This window comes from Artemia sp. Qi Xiang Cuo, chromosome 15, assembly GCF_049724085.1.
Source record: "Artemia sp. Qi Xiang Cuo chromosome 15, ASM4972408v1, whole genome shotgun sequence".
In the NCBI taxonomy this organism is placed as follows: Eukaryota; Metazoa; Arthropoda; class Branchiopoda; order Anostraca; family Artemiidae; genus Artemia; species Artemia sp. Qi Xiang Cuo.
In genome coordinates, this window is record NC_142808.1 from 57,662,132 (window position 1) to 57,677,005 (window position 14,874).

Below are 14,874 nucleotides of genomic sequence, written 5' to 3' on the forward strand. Positions count from 1 at the left end.
AAAAAAAACGAGACTGTGGCCAGTGGAGAGAAAAGAAAAAAACAAAAACAAAACAATGCGGATATTTCGCCTTTATACAAACAAGGCGTCTTCAGCACGAAAGACACACAAGAGGAACAAGATAAAAAAAAAGAATATAAAACTAAAAACCAATGAAACCACCACCAAAAAAAAACAAGCAAAAACGTACAATTGGTGCAAGCTGATCCACGTAGGGACACGATGCTAATAATGAGTTACTACAGTGAGGACACCAGAGCAACTCAGGAATAATAAAACAAACTGTAAATTACTTTAATTATTCAGTTGCGATATAATCCTTTTGTTGGCTATTACTGAAGCAAATCGTTCTGGTCTAACAGGTAGAATAGTCCCCTGGTGATTATTTAAAATCTTAACTCCCTTATTGACTGTTGATTCACTCTTTAGAAGGTTATCATAAATTGGGTCAATATTTGAATTACCTGTGTCCCTATTTATGGAAAGGTAGGCAAACATATGTTTTTTAATTTCTATGGCTTCCCTCGTCCATTGAGTGTAACTCTTATCATTTGATATAGCCAAGGCGTCATCAAATTTTACAAAATGATCTGGTTGAAGCCAAATATGCTCTGCTAAAACTGAAACGAAAGTTTCTGGAGGCTTGCTTAATTGTAGGGTTTTTTCTATTGAGTTTCAGTGTTCAATAAACCTTTCAACAAATTGTTGGTGAGTCCTACCAATATAGAACTTCCCACAAGAACACGGAATTTTATACACCCCACTTACTAAATTTCCCCGATTTAAATCCTTACCATAACTAAAAAAACTACCCTTTGGCCTCAGGGTTTGGAAACATGTATCAATTCCAAATTTATGTAAAACCCGTGAAAGTTTTTCGCCCAAACCAGGAGCATAAGGTAATGAAATGAAGCTTTTTGATACAACTAAATCTAAAGACTGAGAAACCCCAATAACCCTACTATCATGTTTAACCCATCTATTTTAAATTATTTTATCAATGAACTTAATTGGATAACTATTACAAAACAAAATATCCCTCAAGTATAACAATTCCGAATCCAGAAATTCCTGGGAACAAATTCTATAGGCTCTATCCACTAGTGAAATTACAACCCCCCTTTTCACCGACATAGGGTGGCAAGAATGAAAATTTAAATACCTATCATTGTGCGTTGGTTTTCTGTAAAACGAGAAAAGTAAATGGAGATCCCTTTTAGTTAATAAAATATCCAGAAAAGGTAATTTATTATTATCCTCAAACTCAACTTTAAATTTAATATTATTATCAAAACTATTTAAATGCTTACAAAATAGGTCTAAGGAGTCTAGTCCATGTTTCCACACGCAAGACACATAATCCATGAACCTACCCCAGAAGCAAGGGGAGATTCTAAAACTGTTTATAGCGAAGGTTTCAATAGCATCTTTGAATAGATTTGCCGATAAAGGAAAAAGAGAAGCCCCCATATGTAACCCAAAAATTTGTCTATAAAACTCCCCTCGAAAACCAAAATAAAAAGAAAATTCATTTACCAGAATAATTAGTCTTGTTTTCAAACAAATTTTTTCAAACAATTCGTCCACATTAAATAGAACTACCACTTACGACAGTTCTTCAGAAAAATTTACTTAGTAAAAGTTCGTTCACTATCACTGGGTTACAGTGCATTTCTTTATCAGTATTGTTCATTTGAACTTTTGAATTGATGAAACGACATTTTTCCATAAATATGAGTGTGGGGAAGATAAGAATTAAATTACCACGCTGATTCAAAATCGAGTTAGAACTGCTGAGTGACATGATGGTTCTGACTTAATTGGTAGTTGATAAAAATTTGCAAAATTTTTTATGGAAATGGCCCTCTTTTGTATTTGTCCCAGAAAGTGTTAGAGGTAATCAAATAATTTAAACTACATTTGTCCGTATAACAAGAATGCGTTCAGCATGAGTGGCAAAGTACCAAACTGATTGAAGCATCGGTCTTCCAAATGCATTGGAACTAGCTCGAGAGTTGTTGGTCCATCTTGGCAGAAAAAGATTAAATTATTCTTTTTTGCATAACATTTTATTTATATCAGCCAAAACAGGGAACAACAAGTTGGGTGGTGCCCAATGATACCCTAAGATTACTTCAACTGAAAATAAGAGGCAAAATTAAAACTTAAATAGAACAGAAATTACTCTGTATGAGAAGGGGGCCTCCACTGTCACTGCTCTTTATGCCAAAGTTTGACTTTTGTCACAATTCTTTAAGAAAGATTGTTCAAACACAAGAGCTGTTGAATTTGAGTGGGAAGTATAAAATATACATCCAGACTTTAGCATAAAGAACAAGAGTTGAGGAAGGGGAGGCCCCCTTTACTTATGGAGTAATTTCTGCTTGTTTTTAATTTGTTCCTTAGTTTCAGATGGACAATTTTTTTTTAAATCAAGGTAAAGATCTGCTTCTTAATTGCGTTTGTCAAATAGTGCTTATAATGTTCTAATTTTCTTAGGAGCATTGTAATAACTTTTACTGAAAAGTCAACAATGATACATAATTTTGTTGTAGCCTTCCTTTTGTCCCAAAATATAGCATTTCAATGAGCCAAATATTGGCAGTTCAATTCTGTCACTTCATTACAAATAATGGAGTCAGGTGAAATGTTTGGCACATGCTATTTACAATTTCATTACTTGTGAGGCTTATTTTTACTCTTCAATTCCGTCATTTCATTACAATAATTATAAACTTCCAAAATTTTCCAAGGATTCTTGATGCTCAAACACATAAATAGTGTTTGATATGTATTGGGTGAAAGGTTTAAAGTTTATTTTATTTAATATAATGGTAAGTTTATATGTAACAAGGCTCGATTTGAAAAGACAAAAAAGAAATAAAATTGTAAAACTATTCAAAAATAGATATTCTCTTTTGTTCTTGGTTTGAGATGGAATTTTCCCAAAGCCTAGCTTTCACTGTACTTTTTTTCCATAAAGATTATGGTAATTTTGTAGGAGTTTTGTTGATATCTAGAAATTAATGGGTTGAAGAAGAATTTATTCTTATTTTCTATGAAGGTAACTCAGCTTCCCAAGAGAGATGGACAACTCTTTTGCTGCATTTGATTTAAAATGTCCAGCTTTACTTTCAAAACAAGTTTTTATTCATTTGAAATAATAGACAGACTATTTATCTCTATTTTAAAACTTTGTCCTTATTTTCCGGCTACAATTTAAGCCTTAGTAATTTATTGGGGTGTTTAGGTTAAGTATCTTTAGCGTAAATCAGCCATACAAAACAATGTTAATCATCTGGTATTTCCTGGTAAGTTTGTCTACTGCACTTAAGATTCTAACAAATCAGATGCAGATTCTAAACCATTGGTTACTAATTTATAAAAACTAAGAAAAACACCTTTGCTATAAAAATATTAAAAATAGCTCAAAAGAATAAATTAAAATCAGTATTCTCTGCCATGAAGCGTTGGAAATTTTATAAATACCATCAGTAAATGTGTAATATTCCTGATACATACATCTCTTAAACACCGTTATGAAAAACTTAAAACTAACATTATTAACATTCAGAAAAAGTTAACAAATGGAATAGGTGATGGGCCTAGGTAACGTTTGAAACCACATCCGCCAGAGTCTACATGACAAAACAAAGAAAACAAGATACTTTCAAAATATTTCTTGTACAGCATCTTAGTGAGATATACAGCATTGATTTATAAAAAAAAAAAACACTTTTCTTTCCTTTGTCCTAGGATGGCCTAGAACTAAAGATTTTGAGGGAAGTTCCATACATATTCGGCAACTACCACTAGGACTTGTATTTTGCCTTGCATTTGTTTCTCAGACACTTTTGTTTGGAAATAATTGATCTTGAAAAGACAATTATTTACAAATTACTTTTTACCTTGCATTTTTGTTTTGTCATAACCACGGTCTGGGAACTGGGAGTGGGTGCAAGCCCCTTCCCTGTCCACTGACAATTTATGCACCTCATGGAAAGGTGGGATGCCAATTACCAACTATTTGGAGGTTATACTTTTCAATTTTCTTTAAATGCCTAACTCTTTACTTCTCTTTTCCTCAACCTCCTCATTAGATACCTCTAAATTACCTTAAGGGCTGAAAATTAAACAAAACTGAAGCACTTATCACTTATTTTCAATTCTTAATAGTTCATCTTTAAATCACCCTATAAAATATATTTCTGAAAGGGTATTAGCCTTAGCCTACATGCATGTCTACGTTTAAAATATAATACCTGAAACTCTTTGAATATTTTAAGAAACCTCGGATTAGTTTTCTGTAAAACCAAGCTAATCTTTAAAAATGAATGGACGAGATTCCAATTTTCACCTTTCAGAAATTTTAAATTAAGCGCTGCTTTCTTTTGATCCGACGGAGGTCTGCTCCTTTCCCAGTGGATAAAAATTTAGCACGCCAACGGACGACGTAGGTAAGTATAATAAAAAAAACGACTTCAGAAATCCGATGGACAAAAGAAAAACGATATCTATCTCCAAAGTGGTCCGAGCATGGGTACGCTGATGGTTCGTCTACACATTGCGGTAATTCATGCGGATTTATGGTTCGTTTACACATTGCAAAAATTCATGCGGATTTATGGTTCGTTTACACATTGCGGAAATTCATGCGGATTTAGCAATCCGTGCGGAAATTTCGTCCGTTTTTGTGCTAGAAAAAATCTCTTGTGCCATCAAGGCCTGCGCCATAGCAATGGGGAGTGAAGTAAATTTATGACCGCACCACCCTCAATTATTGAGAGAAAATAAAATGTGTATCCATATAAATGTAACCTCTTTTCCTTGAGCTATCTGGAGATCAGATTCCCTGGGAACGTACCTTGGAGATTTGCGAACTAATTCCCTGTCGTTAGACTAGATACAGGCAAATAAAATGAAATAAACACAGGTAAAAGGCAATAGATTTATTGAGAATTACATATTTAGGTGAACAGCAGTTGGTCACTTCAAATGACAACAACGGTGACTGAGATAACAAAAATGATAGAATTGAAAAGCTTGAATGTCGAAATAATTCTGTCTATAATAATAATGAGAGCACGAAAAAAACTTTTCTTCACTATATATTCTAAATCCTGATCATGTGCCGTGGGAGCTACCCCACGATTGGCCTAAGTCTTCAGGCGGGCCAAACCCTCTGTCCAATAATCTGTCTTAAATTATTTCTGATGATTCAAACGTTCACACGACTCTTATAGGTTAAACTTCCTTAGAAATATTGTGCGTAGCATCTTTTTTATTACCCAATATCTTAGCGAAATCCAAAGCTTGGATAGCGCCGTTCTTTGTCTGAGGCTAACTGGAATTTTTCTCTTTGCTGATTAAGGACTTTTCTTTCTTTTTGAAACTAGATTTAAACTTAATTAGAGGAAGTCGGAATTATCTTTAGAAAGAAGGAACTTTATTTTGGTATTTTAAATATATTGCATTTTACTCACGGTACATATTACCCTTCCCATTAATTAATGACGTCCCGTCATTAGGATTTGCTTGTCTTTGGGCTTTTGAAATGTTCGCAATTTATTAACTATTTATTCTACATAATTTTGATTGACATTGTATTATTTCATGTTTATATTTTGGCTTACTCAGGAGTGCTTAAAAATTTTATCTATTACTTTTCTTTTTTTTATTCTACAACCCTATCTAAAATTCATCTACCGGACTAATGTTATTCATGGTTCTAGCCTAGCTACTATACTAAATATTTTTTTTCTACTACTAACCTTGATTACTCATACATTTCCAACAAGTTTGGGGCTATTCTACCTTTTACAAGTTTTTTTTTATTTTGCTGTCTATAGGGCACTCTTCTTTCTATTTACGCTACATTAAATGAATAGCACGACAACGCTACACATAGCTCTATCTAAACATCTAACAGTACATACAAGAATGATTTAAAACACACAATATTTGGTTTACCATGTTCACTGGTAACATTAGAACACTTTCACTGGGGATGTTTGCTACGCAACGTTAAAGATAGGATATTGGAAGTAAAATATAGTTAACATAAAGTTATTAAGAAGTGACATATGTAAATTCATACCTATTTCATCACCTTCGAGTCTTTAGCGTACTCAATCCTTCTGTTGTAAATTATTGTCCTTCACTCTTTTCGTCTTGGCAAAATTTTTAAAGCACTTACGCTATGGTTTCTTCATTGAACAGCTCAAGCACGATTGTGTTCACACGACAAGCTATCTCTAATTGTCAACTGGGAAATGATGCTTCCAACTACAGGTGTGGGAATATGCTATCAGAGTTCATTCTCACCTGCTTTTTGATAGTTTATATGGTGCCTTATCATTAAGGGGCCGAACACTGGGAGTGCGTTCATTTTCTTCTCAGCATATCATTTTTGGGATATTTTGAGGCACATAGAGAATGTATTCTCGTATAAAATTGTTCATTTGTATCTCTGATAAAATTGTTAGGTCATGGCTTGCGTCTATTAACCTTTGCGGTGAGTCCTAGTTTAATCACGGGGGAATTGAAGTTTGGATTTGGAAGAAGTCGACATCGAACTATAGTAACTCCTTCATAATATTGTTTCTAACTTTTGAGAGGGGTATATTGTCACTGAGGGGTGGGTCAAAGGGGTTAATTTTGGTTTCCAGATTCAATTTTAAGGCAATTATCTCGTAACATTTCTGGGATAACAGAGATATGAGCTTTCCACACAGAGGGGATGGGATGGATTCCGAGAGATGGTCGAAAGGGATTCAACGCGTAAGTCTGTGACGCATAAATAATTTTTGGGGTCATCGAATATCATAACTATACGGTCATATGGTATATGGGTCCATAATGATTATCAAAGTCGATATTTATGTGCTTATATCTTGTACTGGTCAAGGTGGTTCTCAGGATTTATGTGATTATATAGTTCGATAATGCACTGGATATTGAGATTCAAATATAATGATACCTGATACGTAATATGGTTCGTGGTCGAAGAAACAACGATCAAAGGTAACTGTTGTTTTCGTAGACGAAGCTGGGATGAAAATTGTCTGAAGTGTATGGTGAGTACTCTTCGTTGGTTTAGTTATGATGAAAATAGATGCTACTAGGTTGTATCTGCACTGGACAACTCATTGTAATGCTCGATATCCAATATGTCAATCCACTTCCTGTAATAAAAATAACGAGGCAGAATCACACGTTCTTTAAAGTAAATACTCATAGTACAAATAAGTCACGTGTCGATTGGGTACATGAATTTTACGCTACTAGACAGAGTTAAATAAATACACTAATATTAGTACACAAAACGAAATTTTTATCATGTTGGTTGAAATATATATGTAAAGTTCCCGTTGGGAAATTCAATACATAGAAGTTTCTTCTAAGTTGTTATAGCCTAACGACGATATAAAAGATTAATTCTTTAACTTTAGTGTGGTCTCTATTATGCTTTCTAATATACACTACTACATACACTTTATTTTAACTTCTTTCAACACTTAGCTAATTTTACATTAGATTTAAAATAATCATTTAAACAGAGTTTATGCTACATGATTAATTTTGAGGTCTAGTTTTACAACATATTTCATGCCTGCATTGTTCACGCAGGTCCGTGCTGTTTGAGAAATGCAGGCTGCAGCGTCGTAACCGCAGGGTTTTGTAAGCGATACTACAGTGAGGGATAAAGACATAGCAAGGACGAGTGGAGACCTCTATACCCACTCGTTTTCTAATGTCTTCCCTTTTTATTGACTTACGCGTTCTCATGAGGATCCGGGTTTAGCCTCTGCATTTCACCTATTTGCTCGTGTTCTTCTCTTGGTTTTTCGCCTTCTTAGTCTCAGGATTTTTCCGTGATTGAAAGTAAATAGGTTTCTTATGGTCAAGGAAGTCACGAATACGAAACATACGGCCAATAGTATGTTCCACCAGAAATTGGTTGAGAACAATCCGTACCTATTATCCACATACGTTAATCTCTGGTCTTCATTTGTAATTAGGGGAATCTGGGAATCTAATGCTTCTATTATTTTTGTAAGCCTTAACGTAACTTTATTCTTTTCTAGTTTGGACCATATCGAGGTTTTCATTTCCTTGTTTTCTATATTGGGAATAGTGTACGACAAGTTAATTGCCTTGAAGTTGGTTATTTTGGTTATTATCTTTGTGCTCGTGGTAATTAACGGTGTTCGGACAGTTGACTCTTTGGTTACGAGTCGACACCCTTGTTTTATGGCTATCTTACCCACATTTTGTAACAGTAATTCTGTTTTGTAACTCGGGTCTATTCTTTCTGTATTATTATAACAAGACAAAGTTCCAACAGTTTCTCTTGGAACAGAAAATAACCAAAGATCATTTATAAGGTGTATGAATATTTCTCGCTTAGTACTTCCCATCACGGCTTCGCATGAATTCGGTGTTTCTTCCTATATAACATACAAGATCCAGATTTGACGTTATAAATAGGTAACGTAAGCTGGCATACTAGGTTTTTAAATAGTACGCACTCTTTTAAGTCTTGTGGATGGGCTAGGGAATATTTTCGTCTATCTTGATCGACGAGTAAATACTCTGCTTCAGGTGTGATAGTCATAAATGAATTTGTCTTCTTTATATTAGCAGGGAACGTCGAAATTTTGTAACAGTCGTAAACGGATTGTTGGTTTATCAATGGAATTGTTACTACTGCAAATAGCTGCTCATTTATTTACGTGATGTGGACTTTTAATTTAGTATAGTAAAGGAATAAATTTGATACTTCTGGCTCTACGGGTAAATGTAGGCCAAACGTTAGGTGCGTTTTTATTTTGTCCAACATGCTTTTTAGGTTAGAAGGATCTACTAGGTCGTAAGACAAAGTTCCTCCCGTGAGGGCAAGTAATGCGAACTCGAACTTGCTAACATCTGTCGCCAAATTTAGTAGTGACATGGTAATTGTATCGAGTGATACCATGGAAAAGCTCGCGTCTATTACCACGCGGTTCACTTCATTTCTTAAATAATTCATTACGTTTATAGTTTTCGAGATTCTCTTAGATATCATTTCAATTTTATCTCTCTGGTAATTTGATACACTGGCTTGTATCTCCTGACCGTATAACGTTACGTTCATGGCTTTATTCAACTTTCTTACATTTTTCCTCAGGCTGTTTAGGTCTTCCTCTGTTGTCAAACCGAAGAGACGGGAGGCGAGTTCTCTGATGATGGGAATTAGGCCTGTAGACCTACGGTATTTATTTCTTCGAAAGAATACTTCGAAAATCTTCGTGGTACTTTGTTTTAATTTTTGTATTTCCGTATTGAATAATTCAATTAAGGCTTGTAGTCTTTGTCTATATAGTATTAAGTAGGCTTGATGAGTTGAAACTTTTTGGGCGTTTTTCTCATTTAGATTGGGTAATGATTGTTCGTCTATCATTGAGTAATTATCCGCCAATCCTTTCTTTCTGTCTCCCTTGGTGCATGTCCCAAGTGCCGTGTCAATTTAAGTCATTTTCTCATCAAAGTCATCTATTACGAATTTTGATTTTAGTTTTGGGGCAACTGAAGTTGAAAACTCATTATTATCTTTACTGTGCATAATTTTAGTGGCCTGTAATCATTTGTCCTATCTAAGGAATTGAAATATCGATTCTTTGAGTTCATTCGTGTTTTTTTCTAGTCTTGCTACTTGTTGGAACAAGGTTTCGAAGGGTTTGGGGTCCAATTTCATAAAGATCTTCCCTGCGTCATGGCTAGCTAGCAATGAATTTTCATGCTTGAATATTACTCCATGTTTTATAATATCTTGGACCACTGCGTGAACAACGAGGATTATGATGATATTCTTAAGCCTCATCTTATTGTTTGTTTCTAGAATTAATTTATCATTAATTTTACCCTTTTCTTGCAAAATTAATTTGTTTACTACTTTGTTATTATTGTATTTTTTCGTAGGCACTTTAATTTTTAACTTGGGTTTTTTTTTTTATAACCATTTTGTGGCATTGGCAAAAGAAAACTGATTTGTAGGCGTAAAACGGAATAAATATTTTAGGATTAGATAGGTTAGGAAAGTAAGGACTTCCAAGCTTTATTCTGGTCGTAATATACCTCTATGACTGGTTGAGATGTAACTTTAAGGCGTAGCTAATAATTGCTGTGCAATCAAATTTTGTGTTATATTTTTTGAGTAAGCAACATACAAATAAGTAAGCGTGCAGCACATAACAAAACTGTTATCCTATTTTTTGTGTAGGCCTGACATAATTATAATCTGCACTAAGACAAAATAGTTTATATATATGAGATTAATTTCTTCCACAGTTACCTACTAATAGGTAGTTTTGAGTTTAGAATCTTCTCTTAATTTTCTTGTTATTATTTTTATAGGCGTCTCTTTTTCTTTGGTAAGTCTTCATGCGTTTAAGAAATAATTTACTACCCGGGGATTTGTATTCTTCAGACTCAGGGTCAAATAAAAATTGTTTGTAATATTGAATTTCCGCTAAAGGATGATGTATGCCTTCATATTTGACACATTGGGGTTTTTTTTTCGAAGTTATAGCAACTTTTGGGGGCTCTGCATTTATCGAGAAGTAAAAGGTATGTTTGAGTAGGTCCCTTGGAATAGAAATACTTGATATTGATGTTCTTATGTAGGCGCCTTATCAATAATTGTAAACAGCCAAGTTGTTTCGCGCTTCTTCTTCTATATTTTGTTTTGATTTCCCCTCTAGCCGGACGATACTTGGGGGTATTCGCGAGTGCTAAACCATACTTGTAAGAGTGGGGTGCATACCCTTTAAGGTTGTAGGTTAAATCCCATTCTTTCGCATATATCTGATTTCCTTGTTCGTCCACGACTAACATAGCTGCCGAATTTATAGTGTTTTCCTTCGCGTTCATTATGGTAATGAACTCAGTATCAATTATCGCCTTTCGAATAGGTCTTGATTCCATTGTCAGAATCTGAAAATGCTCACAGTTAGGACACTCAACGATCATGTTCAGGTATAGGACCAATAGTTTCTCTTGGAACAGAAATCATGATAACATTCATAAATATGAACAGGATCCAAGGGAACGGACTTCATGATCCTTATGATCCTGTACATATCCACGAACATGATCAGCTCATAATTAGACGCTTCTGTACTGGTAGTTTTTTTTCTAATATTTTTTTTTTTTTTTGATGACATCAATCTTTGTTAGGACCTGGGTCGATTTTTCATAGAAAATCTGAAGGCAAGCACGCCCGCAACAAACCATATGCTGCTTGAGGGCGAGTTCCCCCCAGACTTCCCACAAAACGTGTTCCGTCTATTTAGATTTGATTACACGACTTAATACTGAGTAGGGGATGATTTCCATAGTTCATTTTTTAGGAATATAAGTTGAATTCCACGGAGGAGTATAGGGACAGTCTCTCCCACTTTGGGCCTTTCTCCCTGATCAGCAATGTTTTAACATCACTCGTATTTTTTTTACTTTTTTTCATTAATATTGACTTGGTTAACTTTACTTGCACACTGTTAAATTTATTATGGTGGATCACAAGTTGATTTTCATAAGGGATTTGAAATCCGCCACCCTCAATGGATAATAAAAAGAAACTACCAGTCAAAGGTTGCGGACACAACCTTCCCACGACAAGAACATTTGTCTTTACATTAATTAGGGATATTTCCATCTGTCAGGTTTTTTAACCGTTCTGCCTGACTGTGTCGTTATTTTCTCCTCTGTTTCTTGCGGTTTTTTCTTTTTCGGTTCTGCCTGCGAAATAAGATCAAACTTTTTGTATTGCTTTTTCAAAAATTCTTGCCCTTTTAATTTTGTTTCTTTCGCGTGCGCAGCTGCTGAAGTCAGTTTTGGTTTCCCTATTTCTTTAACTACTATATGGTCTGATTCAACGTCAGGCTCTTCGGAATTGCTTTCCGATGACTCCGCATTAGAACTTTTAGAGGTTGCACCTCGCGTTTTTGAGGTATCACCTCCCCTTCCTTCGTAAATTTCTACTCCTCTGGAAGTAGAAGGTTTATTCCCTAAGTCCTCGCCGTGAGTTTTCAACTCGGGAGATTTGAAAGATTCTTGAGAGCTTTGGGAGGAATCAAGAGTTTTTGCAGGGTTCCTCCACTGTTTGAATGTCATTTCTTCAGGGGGATGGGATATTTTTTGCACTAGTGTTTCCCTCCATGAAGTCCATTGTTTAGGCTTGACCTTGGACACAGTTATATCATGATATTGTCCTTGCTGGTCATCCTTGGGATTTTTATTCTCGGGCAATGTACTTTGACTCGCTTTTTTGGGGAAATTTATTAAATCCATAGCTTCTCGCAGATTTGTTTTAGTTGAATCTTTGGGAGGAGTTTTCTTTACAGTAATACCGGGGGTTTCTACAGCTCTGTTTAATTCCTCCTGTAAAGACAGGGTCTTTCTATTGGTATTGCAGGGGAAACCATATCGTCAGGAAATCTTTTGAGGGGGCAAGGGGTCGAAATTCTATCAGGAAAAATTGGGTTTTAGGAGATATCCTATAATCTAACTCTTCTGCACTCTCCGATGATGAACTTTTCGGATCTTTTGGCGTTTTTATTCTTACTGGTATTAGGGATTTTTTCTTGGGAATAACTAGATTTTTCATAGCTAAAAATTCTTCAAATTTTTCCTCGTCACTATCATTCTCGAAATAGTCTTGCTTGAAACTAAAGGGTCTTAGCTCTGCCAATCTTGATCTAGGGGGCTCATTTTCTGTATCTGACGAACCTGTAGAGGAGGGATGTGATGCCCATCTCTCTGGAAATTTGGCTCTTTTTATTCGGCTAACATGTGCCTTGTAAGTTCTTCCGCTATCGGGGTTTTCCGTTTTAAAAGTATAATCGTTATCGTACTTTCTGACTATTCTTTACGGTCCAGAATATTTGTTGGAAAGTGTTTTTCCTTCCGTGTTTTCCTCGTTCATTAGGCAGACACCGTCTCCTACTTTGAAATATATGCTTCACTTTACCTTGGGATGGTTTCTTAGCTCTGGCTTTATTTAACATTTTTACAGCTATTGCTTCATTTTATCATAATTTTTACTAATCCTATTTATGAATTATTGTTTGTAATCCTCCGAATTATTATAATACTGCCGAGATTCAATAATCTCATCATATGGGATTCTAAAATCACAACCAGAAAGTATATAAAATGGATTATCTTTGGTTGTTTCTGAATAAGCAGTGTTGATTACGTTAGGTAAATAAGGTAAGAATTGATCCCAGTCGTTCCTATTGTCTTTTGTATAAATACTTAATACGTTCGAAAATATTTTATGTCACTCAAACCTTATTTGGAATGCCGAATTTTAAAAATAATTTCACTAACGCCTTACTGGTGGCGTAAGCACCTTGATTTTTTAATGCTTTTGCAAAATTAAATCCTGAAAAGTGATCTATAACCGAAAGAATACAAGTATGGCCTCTGCTGGAAACAGGCAAGCCTCCGCTGGTCCCGTATAAGTCAAATGAGATAATATCGAAGGGGTAATTTGCTACCGGGACCCTTCCGATTGGAGGATTAGGATAAGCTTGGGGGATTTTTCTTAAGTTACACGCTTCGCATGTACCTACAAATTCTTTAAGTTTTGTTATTGACGACGGCACGTAAAAATAATGTTTTAATTTATGGAAAATTTTTGTTACTCCTAAGTGTCCACCTGTATCTGAATGACAATATTTTAAGGCAGGTATTATTAAGTTTTGTTGTAATACAGGTATTATTGAGGTTTGGTTTCTATTTGTCTCAGCAGTCACGATTCTACATTGTATTTCTTCATCAAGATCATAGTAAAAATTGTCCATCTCTTCTAAGAGTTTTGAATTTATCCGCTAGCATATCGAGAATCACAAAGTAATGAATAAGTCCTGAACACATTTCGTCCTTTTTTTGATTTTTTTTTATATTTTCTAAATACAGGGGACAATAATTAACCTTATTTTCCTTTACCGTGTCTTTGACTTTTTTTTTCTTACGTCCATGTTTGCTCTTAGCATTGATAGTGTTAAATTAATTTTTTTCAGCTTCCGACGGAATATTTTCTGTATCTACTCAGAAAGTCGCAAGCTGCGTTTTGTTTTCCCTTTAAATGTTCAAATTCGTAATCTAGGTCTTGGATTTTCATAATCCATCTAGCTAGAATTCCCGTTGGATTTCTAAATGTGCACAGGTACTGCAAGCTTTTATGGTCTGATCGTAGTATAAATTTTCTACAAATTAAATAGTGTCTAAATTTATCCAAGTGGTGGATTATAGATAATAATTCTAAGTTTGTGGCGCAATAACTACTTTCGCCTTTTGATAAAGTTCTACTCGAATAGCATATAACTTTTTCTATTTGTTTTTGTTTAGGCGTTCCCTCTAGAGGATTAGGGTTTTCTACCGGGATTATTTGCGAAAGAATAGCGCCAATACCCTTTGAACTAGCATCGGTTGTGACCACAAATTGTCCGTTTTTGAAATCAGGAAGTGACAATATTGGTTCAGAAGTGATTGCCTTTTTGAGATGGTCTAGGGAAGTTTGAGCTTCCTGGGACCAGGTAACATTTTGAGAGTTCCCTTTAGTTAATTCCATGAGGGGTTTCGCAATTTGAGCGTAATTGCACACGAATTGTCTAAATTAGCCAGTAAAACCTAAAATTCCTCTTAATTCTTTCATAGTTCTTCGGGGTTTGAGGTTTTCTACACATTTTATTTTATCCGGGTCTGGGGATATCTCTCTTTTTGTTACTACTACTCCTAAAAATTTAATTTTAGGTTGAAATAAATTTACTTTCTCAGGCCGGTATTTTAAATTGCCCTGTCTGAGTTTCTCGAACACCTTAGCTAATG